Here is an 18742-nt window from a genome sequence, read left to right as displayed (position 1 = left end):
TGGTCCAAAAGAAAAGAAGCTTAGCACCAGAAAGAAGCCTGGCTGCTTGTCAGGAGGTTGAGAAGCTCGTATCTGCTGATATTCTCCGAGAAGTCAAGTACCAATCATGTGTTGCAAACCCGGTTATGGTCAAGAAACCAGATAACTCTTGGAGAATGTGCATAGACTTCAAAGATCTCAACAAAGCTTGTCCTAAGGACTGCTATCCACTATCAGAAATTGACCTCAAGGTTGACTCGCTTACCGGTTACCCTTTCAAATGCTTTCTTGATGCTTACAAAGGGTATCATCAAATACTCATGAAAGAAGAAGACGAAGAAAAGACGGCGTTCCACACTGATAAAGGAATCTTCTGTTACAAGAAGATGCCCTTCGGACTAAAGAACGCCGGAGCAACCTACCAACGCTTGGTGGACAAGGCTTTTGCAAGTCAAATTGGCAAAAACATGGAAGCCTATGTCGACGACTTGGTGATCAAAAGCAAGACGGAGTATCAAATGCTTGATGACATCCAAGAAACTTTAAAAATTCTCAGAAAGGTTAACATGAAACTTAACCCTGAAAAATGCTCATTTGGGTTCGAAGAAGGAAAATTCCTGGGTCACATTGTCGGAAAACAAAGTATCAAGGCCAACCCAAACAAAGTAAAAGCTGTCCTCGAAGCCAAGCCACCAAAAACCAAAAAAGAGGTTGAAAGCTTAAACGGAAAACTTGCTGCCTTGAAGCGTTTCACCTCCAAGCTGGCTAAAAGGTCCCTACCCTTCTACAAAACACTTAAAATTGTTCTGATAAGAAGGATTTCAAGTAGACTGATGAGGCTGAGGAAGCTTTCAACCAGATGAAACAACACCTGGCTTCCTTGCCAGACATCGCAGCTCTAGAAACGGGAGAGTTGATCTCAGTCTATCTATCAGTTGCTGAAGAGGCTATAAGTGCAGTTCTCACAATCGAACGAAACACGGCTCAGGTACCCGTTTACTTCTTCAGCAAAACTTTAAAATTGGCTGAAACCAAATATCCTCCCCTTGAAAAGCTTGCCCTAGCTTTAGTTCAAACGGCTAGAAGGCTTAGGAGGTATTTCCAAGCACATCCCATACAAGTGGTCACTGACCAGCCTGTTAAAAATGTGCTTGAAAAACCTGAGAACTCGGGAAGATTGGCGAAATCGGTAGTGGAGCTAGGTGAACACAACATCACCTATTTCCCACAAAAAGCTATTAAAGCCCAAGTCTTGGCCGACTTCCTTGTGGAAGTCCCAAACCAAACAATTGACGAAGTAAACACTACCACCACTGAACCCTTCAACCCTGAAGCCTGGAAGCTGTTCACTGATGGAGCTTCAAGCGTTGAAGGGTCAGGGGCTGGGTTAGTTTTAATCAACCCAGAAGGGTTGGAATTCACATATGCTCTTCGTTTTGATTTGCAGACTACCAATAACGAGGCTGAATACGAAGCACTGGTCGCCGGCTTAAGGCTGGCCAAAGAAATGAAAGTCCAAAAGCTTGAAGTGTTCACAGACTCATTACTAGTCTCGAGCCAAGTCAACGATAGCTACGTTGCCAAAGAACCCAATATGAGAAGATATAAGGAAAAATCCAAGGAGTTGATGAATACCTTCCAAACGTGCAATGTCAAACAAATTCCCAGATCCCAAAACAAAAAGGCTGATGCCTTAAGTATGCTAGCATCTCTCACCTTCGCCCACCTCACCAAAAGGGTGTTGGTAGAAGTGTTGAAGGCCCCATCGATTGATGAATTGGAAATCCAAGACATAGTCACCGAGGAAGATCCAAACTGGATGACTCCCATCAAAAAATTCCTTCAAAATGGTGAACTACCCAATGATCAAGTAGAAGTAGAAAGGGTTAAAATCAAAGCAAGACAATATGTGTTGCAAGGAGAAACCCTTTACAAAAAGGGTTACCTTGCCCCCTTGCTAAGATGTGTTGGTCCCGAGCAAAGTAAATATTTGATCAAAGAAATTCACGAATGTGTATGCAGAGCCCATTTTGGAGCTAGGTCGGTGGTTGCAAAACTCATGAACCTTGGATATTTTTGGCCCTCGATGCATCGTGACACCACCGAGCAATTGAAGAAATGTGATGCTCGTCATATTCATGCTCCAATCCCAAAAAATCCCAAGCATGATCTTGTCCCAATAACCTTGGCATGGCCATTCCATAAGTGGGGGATGGACATTGTTGGACCTTTCCCTCCAAGCAAAGGAGGAGCAAAATTCTTGCTAGTGGCAATAGATTATTTCACCAAATGGCCCGAGGTTAAACCCCTTGCAAAGATCATAGGCAAACAGGTCATAGACTTCGTTTGGGAAAATATCACCTGCCGCTATGGATTGCCGGGAGTGACTGTCACCGACAACGGGAAGCAATTCGCTGAAAAGCCTTTCAGCCTTTGGTGTAAAGAGTACAGGATCAACCAGATCTTCAGCTCAGTGGCTTACCCGCAATCAAATGGCCAGGTTGAAAGGGCAAATCGAAGCATAGTGGAAGGCATCAAGACAAGATTAGGAAGATACGAAAGCAATTGGCTCGAAGAATTGCCTAGTGTTCTATGGGCAATTAGAACAACCGAAAAAACAAGCCACAAGAAAACACCTTATAGCTTGGTATTTGGATCCGAGGCCGTAATCCCTGCTGAAATAGGAGTTGTAACCCAACGAATCGTCAACATGGATCCCGAAACGAACAAAAAAGAGACCATGTTGAATTTACAACTCCTAGAGGAAGCCCGAGATCAAGCCGCAGTCCAAGAAGCCAAATATAAGCAGCAAATGGAAGCCTACTACAACAAGAAGGTCAAGAATGAACGATTCAAGCCAGGGGACCTAGTCCTCAGAAATAATGAAGCTAGCAAAAAGGAAAATCAAGGAAAGCTGGGCCCAAAATGGGAAGGTCCGTACACCATCCTTGAAGCACACAAGGGTGGATCCTACAAGCTAGCAGCTTCAGAAGGCAAAAGGCTTCCAAGGCATTGGAACAGCAAAACCCTGAGAAGATTCCATGTTTAGACAGGAAAGTTTGGTTTGTATCAAAATGTATCCCGAACAACACTATGAAAACCTTTTGTAAAAAGCAAGTATTGCTTGAATGAATGAAGTTGTTTTATCAAACTTGTCTTTCTGTCCTAAGGTCAGGTTGAGAACCTAGCAAAAAACTCCATGGCAAGGGCCATGTAAGGGGATGAGCTCCCAGGCCACATCGCTCAATAGGTTCAAGGGTTGAATGAACCTATATAAGGGGTGAGTTCCTAAATCAATACAACTCCATGAGACCTATCAAGCCAAAACAAAATTGTCTCATAGACAGGTCTGAACAACCTACACCAATCGTTCCTTAAGCCTTAGAAATATAACCAACAAACAGGCTTACGAAGTCGAATAAATCACAAAGAAATAATGAAGAGGATAGGTGCTATGTCTTCTTGTTAAAAAACACCAAGGCTAAGTGTCTTCAGCACTGAACCCTTTAAGGTGTATAAAACATAAAGGCAACGCAAATTCAACAAAGACAAAGTTAAAAGAGAATGAAAATTATCCAAGGAAAAATACAAGCAAAAAGAAATTCCTTCAGCAAAACATACAAACCAAATCAAGAGCTATCAAGGCTTCAAGCTACCCACGTGACAGCTTGAAACATTGAAGGCTTCAACCCACCTACGATTAGCCAAAAGGCTTGAAGGGTTAAAGCCAACCAAACAAACTCAACAAAACAGGCATAAGCATAAAAACACAACACAAGTAACATAATTAACTATCATACCATAGCAAAGAAAGTCATGAAAGACTTTCAAATAAAAGTTAAGGCAAGTCCTAGTAACTTGCAAGTTTAACTACTGTTCAAATGGCCATACAGGCCCAACACACCACCAACAGGAACCTTAAGGGTTCCTGGAAACCTAATATTGTTCAAAGTAACATTACAAACCATAAGTTGTTTTGCTAAGAAAGCTACGAATAATCATCAAATTGCAGAAGGCTTGGAGGCACTAGAACCTTCAGCTTTGGCCTTCTTGGCTTTCCTGGACTTCTTAGCCTTTGCACCACCATCACCACCCGCTGAAGTCTCCAGGCCAACATCCTTCGAAGCATCCGGCACACTCGAGAGGGTATCATCACTGTCTCCGGAGTAGGATCTTTTCTTCGAAAGTGAGCCCAAGACTTCAGTACAAACCTTTTCATTAAGGCCTTCCGGTTTCAAGTCCTGTAAAACAGACAAAGGCTTACCAAAGCAAGAGCAAACCTGATAAACATAAGGATAAGTCAGCCTCTCCATCTGTTCAACTGAGCTTTTAAAAACATCAGAAGCGTCGGGACGAAACAAGGGGGACTTTTCCAGAGAATGCCCAGCTTCATGCAACTTGTAACCAGCAATGAGACCTTGGTGTTTTCCCAAATTAAGCAACTTTGTATAAACATCACCAAGAGCGGAGTTAAATTCGGCAGAATGAAGCAGGTAGGTGACAACTTGTTGAAAGCCCTGCTCAATCAACCACTAGTTATCACTAGTTGCACGGGAAACCAAAGCCTTCAGGCTCTCCTTCTCCTCATCAAAGGCTTTCTGAGCAACAGATAAAGCCTCCTTATCCACCTTTAGCTTCAACCGATCGGCCTCAAAACTCTTCTTAAAATCACTCATCTCAATCTCACGCTGCTTCGACAAGCCTTCAACCTTTTTCGACCAAGCTTCCTCCTTCTCAGCAAAACTACTTATCTCCTTCTTCATCGCTGCCATCGAAGACTTCATTTTGTCTTTCTTCTTGGAAAACTCTTCGTACTCTTGCATCCTCTGACGAAAACGGGCAACGCCCTGAGGAAGCATGGCAGCAAGATTACAAGTGCTTAGAATCATACGAGACAACAGCACATCATCATCCATTTCGGAGATAGTATTGTGGACCGAGGGAGGAGCAATATGACTCAAGGCATCTTCACAAACAACAGCATCTTTAAAACTGTCGTCAATTTTCACCGACCAACCTGGCACATAAACCGCATCCGGATCCAACCCTTCAACATCCATGCTTGAAGAACAATGAACAGGAGTAGCAGCAACCTTCTTAGCCGAAGCCTTTTTGCCATGAACAACTAAGTTCTTCTCTTTTCAGAACCCGCTTCAACACCTTGATCCCCAGACTCTTCGACATCATCACTCAACTCCACCGATTTAGTAGAGGTGGATTGAGGAGCAACTTTTAAATGACGAGTAGATCGTCGGGTCGAAGTCTTGGGGACAAGAGGCTTAGAAAAACCCTTCACATTCGAAACACTAACGTACCCAGTACCTTCAAACCTTTGTTCAGCACCCTTAACCACAACATTCTCATCAGGGATAACAGGAATATCCCCAAAAACCACATCCGAAGTGTCATCACTTTTAATGAAATCCAAGGCAGACATAACTGCAAGCAATAAACAGATAGAACATGAGACACAAATTAAGAAAAATACAAGAAAGGTGGAAAAGAAAATGCATACCCGTGCCATCTCTCATCAGAACCGGATCCCGATTAGCTTTTTCCCATAACTTACTAACCCCTAACAAGACTAGCAAATGCTCAGGAAAGGGACGAACCCTTGAAGGGCATTCACGGATGGCTTTCAGAAAAGCGTCATTCAAGTCAGATTTCAAAGGGTTCCGGTTCATTGAGAACAACATCCGGATGCCTCCACACCATTTTAAATGGAACAATAGTAGCGGAAACCCAGAAAAAACGATTCTTCCAAGTCCCAAGCGTTGTAACCATAGATGAAATAAGGCCGGAATCAACCTTGGATGCTTCAAAGGTAAACCAGTCGCCATTTTTGGCCAAACGGAAAAAACGGCGAAAAAGCAATAACGAAGGATCATATCCGAGGGCACGGCACAAAACCTCAAAGTGTAAAACCCTAGCCATGCCCTTCGGATGAATTTGACCGAAGGAAACTCGGTAATACTCCAACAAGTTCAACACAAACAAGGAAAACGGATAACGAAGGTTTGAAAATTCGAAATGACGACAATAAAGAGCGACAAAACCAGCCGGACATTTGTCAATCGAAGCATCACACGCAGGGGCAGTAGGTTTAAACTTAGTCCCAATACCATATTCCATACAAAACAACTCTACTTCTTCTTGGGTTAATCGGGAAAAGGATTTTGCTAAATCCTTAAGAGCACCCATTTTTTGCAAAGAAAATATGAAAAATGTAATGAAACAAAGGGAACCGGAACTAACCTTGAGAAAAAGGGAAGGAGTTGCAGAGAAACTTGATGGAATAATGAAAAAAGCAAATGAGAAAATGTAAGGGTAATAATCTAATATAGGGGCAATAACGTAAAACAATACACTCTGCAAAACCGCCACCCTACGAACTGCCATACATCAATCAAATCAGTTGTCAGATATTCAAAATTCAAACATTAACTGTCGACAACCTTCCAAGCCTTCAAGCGTTGAACCCTTGAAACCTTCAGGGAATAAAATAAATGCTTAAAAAGTCAGAAGTCTTTGAGCTACTCCCAAACACCTCTGACTTGGGGGGCTGATGACGGGGGTAGCCCGAGACCAAATAAAATGACCAAGTATGTAAACGCCCAAAAGGTTAAAAGGTTTGTTGATGCACTTATGTCTGTACTTTGTCTGTATTCGATCACGATGTAAACGATGTCCTTGTCAGTCCTGTAAGTTGACCAAGTCAACCGTCCTCCTGGTTTGACTTGGCCCAACAGTTAGAAATATATTATGTGAAGTGTCTGAGTCGAAGGATGAGCAATCGAAGGATTATGTCTATCCTTCGATTGGCTCGAAAGATTAACCACGAAGGATACTGATGGACTTCGAAGGATATGCTATCCTTCGAAGTATATATGGATCCTTCGATGGCAACAGTGGTCGACAGATAGTCCTTCGGACAGTCTGTCTAATCCTTTGACCAGACCTGCTGTGTGTGGGTATAAATACCCATGTAGTGTGTTGTGTTAAGTTAGACAAGACAAGAGAGAGACTTGAGAGACTTGTGAGATAGATGCACACATAGAGAGAGCTAGAGAGCATCTATCCAAACACACACACACACACTAGAGAGTTTGCAAGTTAGATTTGTAAACATTGTGCTTGTAACCGGAACCTTCATTCGTATTAATACAGTGGTGTTAATCGGTGAATCCTTGTGTGTTTGTGTTTGTGCTTGTCTCAACCCGGTTTGCTTGCTAGCTTGGATTCCGCACTCGCTAGTGGGTTTGTATAACAAGGTTTAGGTTCGTCATCCTCCGAAGAGGGACCTACAAGTGGTATCAGAGCCGTGGCTCTTTTCCTTGTTTAAAACCGGGTTTTTGTTCAAATTTTGGGTTGTTTTTCGTCAGATCTGGAAAACTACCTGCTGCTGTTCTTGAAGTTCTTGATATCTTCATACTTCGAAAGATATCTTCATAGTTCGAAAGATCAACTGTTTCGAAGGGTCAACCACCTTTTTGTCTCGAAAGATCAATTGTTGTTTTTCGAAGGATCAAGCTGAACTTCGAAGGATTAAGATATTTGTTGTTAGTGGTGCACCTCCCAAGGTTCACTGACCATTCCACTGCCCAAGAAAACAAATACCTGTTGCTTTGTTGACTTTTGTTTGTGATCACGTACAAGGTACCGCCCAAGACATCCAATAAGCTTTGTTGTTTTATTGGTTGGTTGTGTCCGCGGCCCAAGGCATCACCATCCACAAGAAAATAAATAACTTTCTTATTGTTGTTTGTTGGATATCGTGCACCGTCACAAATAAAAAAAAAAAAAAAAAAAAAAAGGAAACCGCCCACTTTCACAAATCATTGAGCATATCCAATCACCGCCCCAACCGCAAAATTGACCAATAATTCTTGTTTATTTGTTGTTGGTATTCACGGCCCCCCAAGAACCGCCCAAAAGCACTATCAATTAATGTTGTTGGTGTTCAATTAATCAAGACACAGCCACCGCCCAAGAAAACAAATTGAATTTTGTTGTGTGTTGTTGGTGACCACCGCCCAAAGGGACTATTTAATTGTTGATTGGGGAACCGCCCTATTTGACCACTAATTGATCTTTTGTTGTTTGCTGTTTGTATTCATCTCCCAATGCACCGCCACATATAAAAAAAAAGGGAGGGATATTTATTAGTTCATGGCACCACCCAAGTAACAAATAAAATTTGTTGTTTGTTGGGTGTGCTCACTGCCCAAAGCAACTTCATGTGCACCGTTTAAAATACCAAAACCCAAGGAACCGCCCCCCACTAGAAATCAAAAAGGTTATTTTATTGATAGTGGTGACCGCCCACAATAGACCAATAAAAGGTTTGGTTGTTTGCTCTTTGTTATCGGCCCAAGACACCCACTAACTTTTGGTTGTTGTTGTCTTGGTTCTCGGCCCAGGGCACTTTTATTTATTTGTTGTTGGGGTTTAATTAAAACAGGCCAACAGCCCCATGTGCTTAAATTAAAGCCTTGTGTTCAGCCCAATGCACAGCCCAAGTAGCCAATAATTTTTGATTAGTTGTTGTGCACAAAGCCCACGATTAGAAAATCAACTTTCGAAAGATCATCTTTCGAGACCGGATTGGTATTTATCTTTCGTGTGATCTTTCGGTTGATCATTCGACAGTGGAAATTACACGTGTGCAAATTTTATCTCCATCAAGGGCCGAATCTCCCACACCATCTCGAATTACTGCAGAAATGGGAATAAACGGTCAATGGGATCCATCCGCATGGTCTTTGAATCCGTATTCATCTAATACGCAATCATCTACTTCTCAATCTGATCAAGATTTCAAGAATGCTTGGATGCAGGCTATTACCCCACGTTCAACTGCCATGATATCTGCAAATCAGTGGGCATCTGTTACAAATCAAAGGCAAAGTGAACCGAAAATAACAACAGATTGTTTTGGTAATCCAATACAAGTTCCTGTAAAGCCGGCTACAACCACAGACTTGTATGGAAATCCATTACCCCCAGTTGGTTTACAACACCATCGTTCTACTGTTGAACCATCATCTCTTGATCCAAAGAACAGTAGTCAGACAAAATCGGCGTTGTATGCAGAAATTGTCAAAGATGCAAGCAATGGTGAATCCTCGGGAAATGATGACAGTTCTGAACATGACAGAAGTTCAGATGAAGATGTTTCAACTTCAGTTGAGGGTGATACGATTTCAAGTTCAAACGAGAATGGATATGAATGTGAATCATCAAGGGAGGTTATTAATTCTGATGCAGAAAAGCCAACACCTGAGAGTGATTCCAGTCAGGTATGTGATTCTAAACCTGATTCTATTTCTGCTGTTGTTGAATGTGAGAAATGCTTAGATTATGCAGAAAAGGAAAGTAAGCTTGAAATTACACTGCAACACAATCAACAATTGATTGTTGATCTTGCTAAAGCATCTGAGGCTAACTTCTTCTTAACCAAAAATGAAAAAGAGTTTAAAGAAACAATTAAGTCACTTAAGCATGATGTTTCTGAACTTCAAAAGGCTGTTTTAAGAAAACAATATGCTAATAACAACTTAATTGACACAATTGAGAAACAGATGGTTGAGCTAGCCACAGCAAAGTGTGAATGTGAAACAATCAAGCAGAAATTGGAAAGTTATTCCAATTCCCGCTATGTTTTAGATCACATTATTGATGTGCAAAAGAAAAAGAAGGATGAGAAATTCACCGGGGTAGGATTCAAATCATGTCCTCCTCCAATGAATCATAACTATTCCAAGATGCCTGATCACGAGGAGATGCCCCGGTTTGAACCTACAGTGCAACTCAATCTTGATGATTTTGCAGTAGGCCTTGGGTTCAAAGCAGGTGCATCATCCTCAGGGCAGTCTGAGTCTGAAAAGGTGGAAACTTCATCGTCTGTTAAGGAACAGAGTCCTCCGATCATTGAGGATGCTGATTCTTCAGACGATGAATCTGAAGAAAATGAGAAACCACAATCTAACTTGGTTGCACCTGAAATTCCAATTGAGAATCACATCTTGTGTGATCCCCCGGTGAAACCAAGTAAGATTGAAACACCAAAGGCAATGAAGCCCAATGTACCTAGCATTGAAAAGAATAACTTGTTGTATACGCTCAAGGGAGACAGTAAAATCTATTCTGACAAAGATTTTCCAATCAAAAACGTAAATCAAGAGTTAATTGAGAAAATTTTTGAAGGAAGAACTGACAAGTTTTTGGGAAACAAAGGTAACAAAATCACTGTTACTCAATGTGAACCCGTTCCGTGTGAAGTAATTAGAAAACAATACGGAAATCAAAAACTGTTAACTGAGCGAAAACAACAAGTGAATTCTGGAAAAGGTAAAGGGCAGGTACAAGAAAAGAGAGCTCAAAGCAAGAATGCTCAAGCACCAAAAGTACAGCAGCCTAAAACTGCACAACCTAAGGTTCAACAACCTAAGGTTGAACAGCCTAAAGCTCCTCAACCTAAGGCTGCACAACCCAAAATTCTACAATCTAGGGTTGAGCAACCTAAGGTTCCTAAGGTGCAAAACAAGAGAGCTCCTGTCAAGAAAGGAGAACAGAAAATGAACTTTGTTGAATCAAAGGGTACGGACAAACTGGAATCATTTCAGAATAAATCTAACATTGATTTTATAAAACAAGTTAGAATTTTAAAGCGAAATGATGAAAACAATTATACCCAACACACAAATGGATGTGACTTAGGTCCTAGCACATCTAAATCACAAAGTTCAGTCTCTGGTTCTCAGTCGGGTCATCAACACGTTTCTCCGAGGTTTGTAGAGCGGAGAATGTGTTTTGAATGTGGTACAATTGGACATATAATTCGAAATTGTCCATATCTTCATAAGTTGAAAGCAAAGGTTGATGATCCCCGTGAACAAAATCATGCCGCCCAAGAGAATAGAAAAGGCAAACAGGGCGAAAGCAAGAAAAAGGATCGGAAGATAAACTTCGTGAAATCAAGAGGGACTGATAAAATTGATACTTTCAAAGGCAAATCCAATAAGGATTTTGTTAAACAAAGTAAAATTTTGAAAAGAAACAGTCAAAACAACTATACACAACACACAAACGGTTGTGATGTAGGACCAAGTACCTCAAGATCACGAAGTTCATCATCCACCTATTACAGTTATGATACTCCGAGGTTTGTTGAGCGGAGATCATGCTTTGAATGCTGTGAGTATGGACACATCATTAAGAATTGCCCATATCTCACCAAGAGAAAGTCAAAAATTGATGCCCCCCATGGTAACAATTACCATAAAAGATCTGTTTCACCAAAACAGGACCCTCGTCTTGTTAAACAACGAGAAAAGAAACAGAAAAAGAAACAAAGAAAAGAAGTTGAAAAAGTTTTAAAACCGGAGGTCATCCAAACAAAATCTGTTAAATCGGATGTTAAACATGAAAAACAGAAACAAATTTGGATACCAAAACCGGTGACTGTTTCAGGGGGAGCTACATCAATTCCGAATCATCGGGAAATAGATGTTACAATTCTCGATGATGACGGACGACCCAAGTCTGTGAAGGCTTGGGTCCCCCTCTCCAACTAATCTCTGAATGAGTGTGCAGGATGTTTCAGGAGGAACTATTGATAGTTTTAGGACTGTTGATAGTGGAGCGTCCATGCACAAGATTGGCGACATATTACTCCGAAATATTGTTATATCTAGGAGAATGTTGTTGTCATTGATGGAGAGAGAGAGGAAAGAAAAAGAGAAAGAAGAAGAACGTGGTTGAAAGAAGTTGCAAAATTCGACCAGATGAAGAACGCGCCAAAATTTGGTTGCTATGGTTTTTAATCAGGTTCTCAGGAAAGAATACAATGAACGACGTGAAGATGCTGTGGTGTAGATTGATCATCCGCACACCGCTTCTGAAAGAGAAAGACAAAGACCTTTTGCTGGTGCAATGTGGAAGACCAGCCGGAACCAAAGGTTTTTGATCGTGTTGCTGTGAAGAGATTTTTCACTAGCTACAAAATCGACTTTGAAATCCACACCGGGTGGATATCCAGTTGGGAGAGCGCTCAGATTCCGTGCAATGCATGAAACAGTTGCAGGATACGGTTTTAAATTTCTAACCTCTCCTTTGCTTGTTGATTTTTAAGCTGCTATATGAATTATATCGTCTCGTACAGCACTCTTTGGCCTGACACGTTGATCTCGTATATCACCTCACACGTGATTGTTTCTCTATGAAACTCGTCAATGTTGTTATGGTCCGCACCGCTTACCGACGTGCCAACTGATTTTCCCAAAATTCGATAAATCTTTTCTGATAAAAACTTAATTTGGGTAACCGGCATTAAGGTCAAGCAAGAGTAAAACCAACATCGGAAAATCATTTTGGTAAATACTTTGTGTTTTTAAATTTGTCTTAGTTTATTGATTTTAGGGGGAGTAAATCCAAAAGTCTGAAAATCCAAAAACATCGAAAAATTTCAAAAACCCAAAAACAATAGAAAATCAAAAATGAGTTTCCTGGCGAGCAAAAGAGAAAATGATAGTACATCAGTGGTCTATCCAAACCTCTTTAAACCTTAAATGAAAAACGATAAGCAGCTCTATATAAGATGTATCGGTAGGCTCACAATCATGTTAAAGTGTGCAGGGTGATATAAATCTTAATCGACTGAAGACCAGGTGGGAACCATTCATTGGCATATGGTCTTAGTACCGAAATTTCGTTTGATAGATTGCCGAGGTTCTGAGATATTCGGTCTTTATGCTGCTTATCATCTGGGTATCATGGTTGTATCTTTTACCGAAAAATAACGGGGACGCAAGTCTAGATCTTCCATGATACTATACATACGTGTACATATTTCATACTGCATTCGACCTCAATAAGTGATAAACAATCACATGTCCATATCAAATAAGTGATAAAATATCACATTTATCCGGGTGTCAAGTTCGTCTCTCTGCTGTACGGAAGTACTGACCTGTTCACGAACTTGCTCCTGTGCCCTCATGCATATGAGAATCAAGTTCCTCATCAATAAGTGATTATATCACAAAGGACTTGTTTTCAAACTCAAATAAGTGAGAATCTCACATCATATACGGTCAAACAGATGATAATCGGTATACTCACCGGTAAGATGAACCCTCGTGCATACCTTGATACGGGAATGTGTCGTGATGTGGATGAACACCGGTCGGTAAGTTTAAAATATACCTTAACGTATCTCCTAAACATGAGTACATCTGATAAGTTGAGCTTAAGTGGACAACAATACCGATAATTGTTATAGAATGCTTATCTTAATGTTAACTAACTGAACAACAAGAGCGTTTTGGCGTGACCGTACACTGATATGATTCTCTTACCCTCGAAACTCGCAAAAAGAATGTCTGTATATATTTATTTATCGCTTTCTGTCTTTACATTTAGAAAAGTCAAAAATACCAAAAAGATTTTAGGTGTGTTTTAATTTAAACTTTATAAAAGCCAAAAAGATTTTATTTCTATTTTATTTTCGATCGTACGATGTTGGAACTCGAGTCTTCGTTGCCTGAAACCTGAACGAAAACCGAATTGACTAAATCTTCATAAACGGTCGAAATTTGCATGTTTTGAAAGTTGAAATCTGAAATTGATAAATTTGAAAAACTTTCAAACTGTCGGACGGTGTTTGATTGTGACATGGTCATCCGTGTGTCACTTGTTTATGATTAACTATATTCCAAGCAGTTGTTCTCATTATGCGTTTAGATTTCTTGCATGTGCAGATTCTAAAGGCTAGGAGAACATGGTCGATGACAAAGCTTTGGAATGAAGACACGACATGAAGGCACTCAAATGATGAAGATGATCGAGTTGCCGCTGGCCATCATCAACTCCACAAGGATCTCACTTCATAAAGATAAAGTATTTCACGAGCATAACTCAAGGGGGAGCTTATGTTAAGGGGGAGTTTGTTAACACACTTCCTACATGATACGGGTAGTTTGTTGATACACTCTCTGCTTTCAATACGTGAAGACTTTGAAGATCCTCCGACATTGAAGACTTGAAAGGACATCAGAGTTTTGAGAACTCGAAGACCAAAGACCATCGAAGTTCGAGATGAGTCTACAACTATAGAAGATAAAGACAAAGCTACAGCCAAGGGGGAGTTTGTTGATGCACTTATGTCTGTACTTTGTCTGTATTCGATCACGATGTAAACGATGTCCTTGTCAGTCCTGTAAGTTGACCAAGTCAACCGTCCTCCTGGTTTGACTTGGCCCAACAGTTAGAAATATATTATGTGAAGTGTCTGAGTCGAAGGATGAGCAATCGAAGGATTATGTCTATCCTTCGATTGGCTCGAAAGATTAACCACGAAGGATACTGATGGACTTCGAAGGATATGCTATCCTTCGAAGTATATATGGATCCTTCGATGGCAACAGTGGTCGACAGATAGTCCTTCGGACAGTCTGTCTAATCCTTTGACCAGACCTGCTGTGTGTGGGTATAAATACCCATGTAGTGTGTTGTGTTAAGTTAGACAAGACAAGAGAGAGACTTGAGAGACTTGTGAGATAGATGCACACATAGAGAGAGCTAGAGAGCATCTATCCAAACACACACACACACACTAGAGAGTTTGCAAGTTAGATTTGTAAACATTGTGCTTGTAACCGGAACCTTCATTCGTATTAATACAGTGGTGTTAATCGGTGAATCCTTGTGTGTTTGTGTTTGTGCTTGTCTCAACCCGGTTTGCTTGCTAGCTTGGATTCCGCACTCGCTAGTGGGTTTGTATAACAAGGTTTAGGTTCGTCATCCTCCGAAGAGGGACCTACAAGGTTCAATGGTTGAAAAAGCTGAGAAGATAGAGTAAAGCAATACGGGAACAGTAAACAAGTCACATCCCCAAACAGTCTCACCAACCACAGCCGTAAAAGCAATGTAGGTCCACAGAGCACATGCTATTATCCAGTGGTCAAAAGGCTTCAACCCCCGAAAGGGTAAGCCCCTCGCTGCAAGCTAGTTCACTAGTCAAATGAATACTTCTTTGGGAGATGTCTTCTCCTATATAAGTGACACTTCATTTATCAAGGAGAGGACATTCTGATCGGATTTCCTTCCTCAAACTCTGGTCCTTCACATCGTACACTTACTTCATGCAAGTGTCTCTCACTCACATTCAAATTGCACTTATCCTTTCTGTTCCTCAATCCTTTTCTGAACAACACTTCAGAATTGGATCTTCAAACAAGAAAAACAAACTAGTGAACCTCCTTCCACGTCTTGCAAACGTGGGGGGACCCCACGACCTGCGTTAGGCAAGGTTAAACCCTTTAACCCTTCTGCCTAACCACCCTTGCTACTATCTTTGGTCTATTATTTGTTGCTTCAACACCTTTCTTCATGTAAAGAGGTCAAGAACTCGAGGCATTCCCCCAATTTAAAGTTATTCAGGCACCGAAAAATATTCTTGTTTTCTATCTAGTTCACACACACCCATAGAAGGGCCCCAAAAAGCTTAGTACGAGAAAAAGATGCAACTTTCATTTGGAACTTATGGTGATCACAGACTGAATGCAGAACACAGCTTACCTCCACCAGGAAAGTGATGGAGAAACAAAAGAGAGAATCAGGTTGTTGAGTGTTACCAGCATTGTACGTGAAAGACTAACTAGTAATAGATGTACATGGTTGCGTTTCACACATTTGGTATGTTACTTGTATCCATAGGGGCTTGGAATATGAGGCCATTTCCATTGGAAGGCTTCCAATGGACTCATATTCTAAGCCCCTATGGATACAGGTAACATACCAAATATGTGAAACGCAACCATGTACATCTATTACTAGTTAGTCTTTCTTGTACAAGTGTCTAGACTTGAGATTTCTATTAGTTTGGTTAGAAAAAAGATTCTGCAGCCAAGGCGTTCTGTATTTAACAACATGTTATTTTGAATTTAGCCAACAGGAGATCACATGATACTTGGTCATAAAATGAGAAATATGTGGATATTTATGGCAGTTAAAGGAGTCTTGAGTTGGGTGACAATGTGTATCCCAAGATCAGCCCTTATAAACAGTAGTACGGTTTCCTAGCAACAATATGACCCCCAACCCCCCTTTGTTTTGTAGTATACAAGTTAAACTATCTAAGTCAGCTAGAGCGCAACAAATTTCACTTTTCAATGATCGTTAAGAAACTAGAACAATGTGATTCTAATCGTATGTTTCCATTCCTCATGACACTTTACATGGGTGGACAGTCTAGACAAGTAACACGTTAAGCTACTAGAGAAATTGTCAGTGGCTAACCAATATTTGGTAAGAAACAACTGATCAGATAAATTGTAGCCTAAAAAAGTAGTCTCACACAGTCACTACTTTTACGCATGCTAATCAAGTAAAACACCCGCTCGTATCTGCGTTCTTAATTCTTATTCAACCTTTCCCTTCCTATTCAAATCCTTGCTTGCAAACTCTAACCTTCAATAAGCTCCCTAACTTAACATTTATGTTAGAATATAAATGTGTAAGATACACCTACAACACGTGCATCAAAATTCACACAAACCTTTTGCGTGAGGTTAAACAAGTCCCACTTCAACACCGATCCATCAATACTAGAAGAAAACAATCTACCAGCCTCCCTACCACACCATACTAACGAAGAAACTCTCAAATTAGGATCACTCTGCAATCAAATTCAAATTCAAAATTTCAATTCTGTCACACAGTGGCGTCTCTAAGAATTCATGTACCCTGTTCTTGATGCAATTACGGAAGCATTCAAATGGCTCAAGAAACAATTGATAATCAAAGACGATAAATCGAACCAAAGGTTCCAAGAACAAAGTTCTATATATTAATAGTCAACCAAAAACTGAGTAAACAATAAACCTAGATCCCAGATTTTATAGTTGGGCATTACAATTCAAATAGGAAACTAAATAACAAAATATTAGGAAATTAAAATTCAAATAAATATAAAATAATATCTGATATCCCTCCATCATACCCCCCCTCCCCCTCTTCGAAAAAACTCGTCCTCGAGTTTTGCCTTCGAACCAAACCACCTGGGTCAAATGGAACATCAACCCGATCTGTTTGCACTATTATCACAACCCACCCAAATTGTTCAACTTCACGGGTCGTCTCGCTTGACACTTGATATGTACCACCCGGGTCAAATGGAGCGTTGGATTGTCTCCCGTTCACTATCGACTTGACCACTCAAACATTCCAGCTTTATTTAGTTTCTCAATATTTTCTTTGAGTCCCATAATATTTTCAATTATTTTAATATCCCCTACATGCATATAATGCACAAGATTTCCATTAATTAAGGTATCATTATCTACACTTTTACTAACGTGAATCTCATCCTTCATTTGAATGTGAGAAGAATTTACAACCCCATGATTGTCGCCATGAAGAAACACTGGATAAATGACCAGAATCAAATTATCCAGGGGGTTACGTTCTGCATAAAAAGGGTTGGTTTTCTCTCGTTCGGTTCGAAGGGACAGATCCTCTCTTCTTCTCGATAGCTGCAAAACAAACACCGTCAGCCTCGTCACGAAGAGAATGGGGGTTCTCTCCGTGACCACCCTCCGGTGTGAGAATAATTATCAGTATATGAAGAAGAAAAGTATAAGTGACGTGAATGTAACTTGGAGATCATACCTGAATTACTCTTCTATTTATAGCCGGGAGTTTGGTCGGGAAAACTCATTGTTGAAATGTTAACGGAAGATGCTAACTCCTTAAGCGATTATTTTCCCTCCGTTAATTCTCTTGATCGGATTGTGAGAGCACACGGATCGCGATCTAGATCAACAGTTGGGGTGTTGCCACGTGGAAAGTGGGCAAGTGGAGGTTCCTCTCCAATTCCATGCCATCATCGTGACTTCAAGGGAGCCTGGGATGATGACACGTGGCCCAGACAGTTATAACTGTCTGGTGGTCCACGATTGAGTCTTCTACAAGATTACAGCCGTAATCCAGTGTGACTCCTTATCGTGTGGTATCAGTGAAGTAAATAATATCCAAGCCTGGGTATTATTTAAGCGGGAGTGCTTGCTGGGATTTTTATCCCTTTGTTATGGAAAGAGGCGTAGGTAATCGTTAATTTCCTTTTGGCGCGCAGATGTTTCTTACTGCTTTTGCTCTATGTTCTCTTTGTGGGACCAGTGTGCGGCCGCGCAAGGTCTAAAGAGGGTTAACGACGCGGTTGTGGTATGGTCCCAAGTACTAAACACGAGGCTTTTGGGACCTTACCCCTTCAAGTCCCCCCAGTCTAGTGTTGCTCTTATGCAAATAAGTGGAGCACTGGACTTATAAGAGAGAGGTGTTTTTGTTGTTAGAGTTTTTGGTGCGAAAATGGAGAATCTTCTGAGAGAAGATAGTCTTGCTCATCATGACTCTGTTTAAAAATTGCTATTTGAAGGAAATTTGTGAATTTTCCTTTTTTGGTCTGATCTTGCTTAATCATGGTCTAACGTTTATTACGTCATTTGTAAAACAAAAAATGAATATATGCAGTACCTTTTCATCTTCTTTCTTTGGGATATGTGTAGACGCTGTCAGACCTCATTAAATGAGACATGACGTTTTTCTGGTAGCGTCGTTTAGAGGAAGATGATTTGATAGTTGAGCATGATTATTTTTCCTTTCTCTCCTATCGATGCTGGTATTCCCTTTATATATATTTGGTAGTTGTGAACTTTTTACCCGATTTGGAGATATGAAGACCAGACAATCCTCTCGTTCTCGTAGA

At 40.7% G+C, this 18742-nt stretch overlaps 1 pseudogene; it reads right to left on the bottom strand.

Annotated features, from left to right (window-relative positions):
* Positions 1-17354, bottom strand: part of LOC110914588 — a 41413-nt pseudogene extending 24059 nt beyond the window's left edge.
* Between the last annotated feature and the right edge of the window lie 1388 nt (positions 17355-18742).

The sequence above is a fragment of the Helianthus annuus genome, chromosome 15 (genome assembly GCF_002127325.2).
Source record: "Helianthus annuus cultivar XRQ/B chromosome 15, HanXRQr2.0-SUNRISE, whole genome shotgun sequence".
NCBI lineage: Eukaryota > Viridiplantae > Streptophyta > Magnoliopsida > Asterales > Asteraceae > Helianthus > Helianthus annuus.
This window is presented reverse-complemented; position numbering and strand designations above follow the sequence as displayed.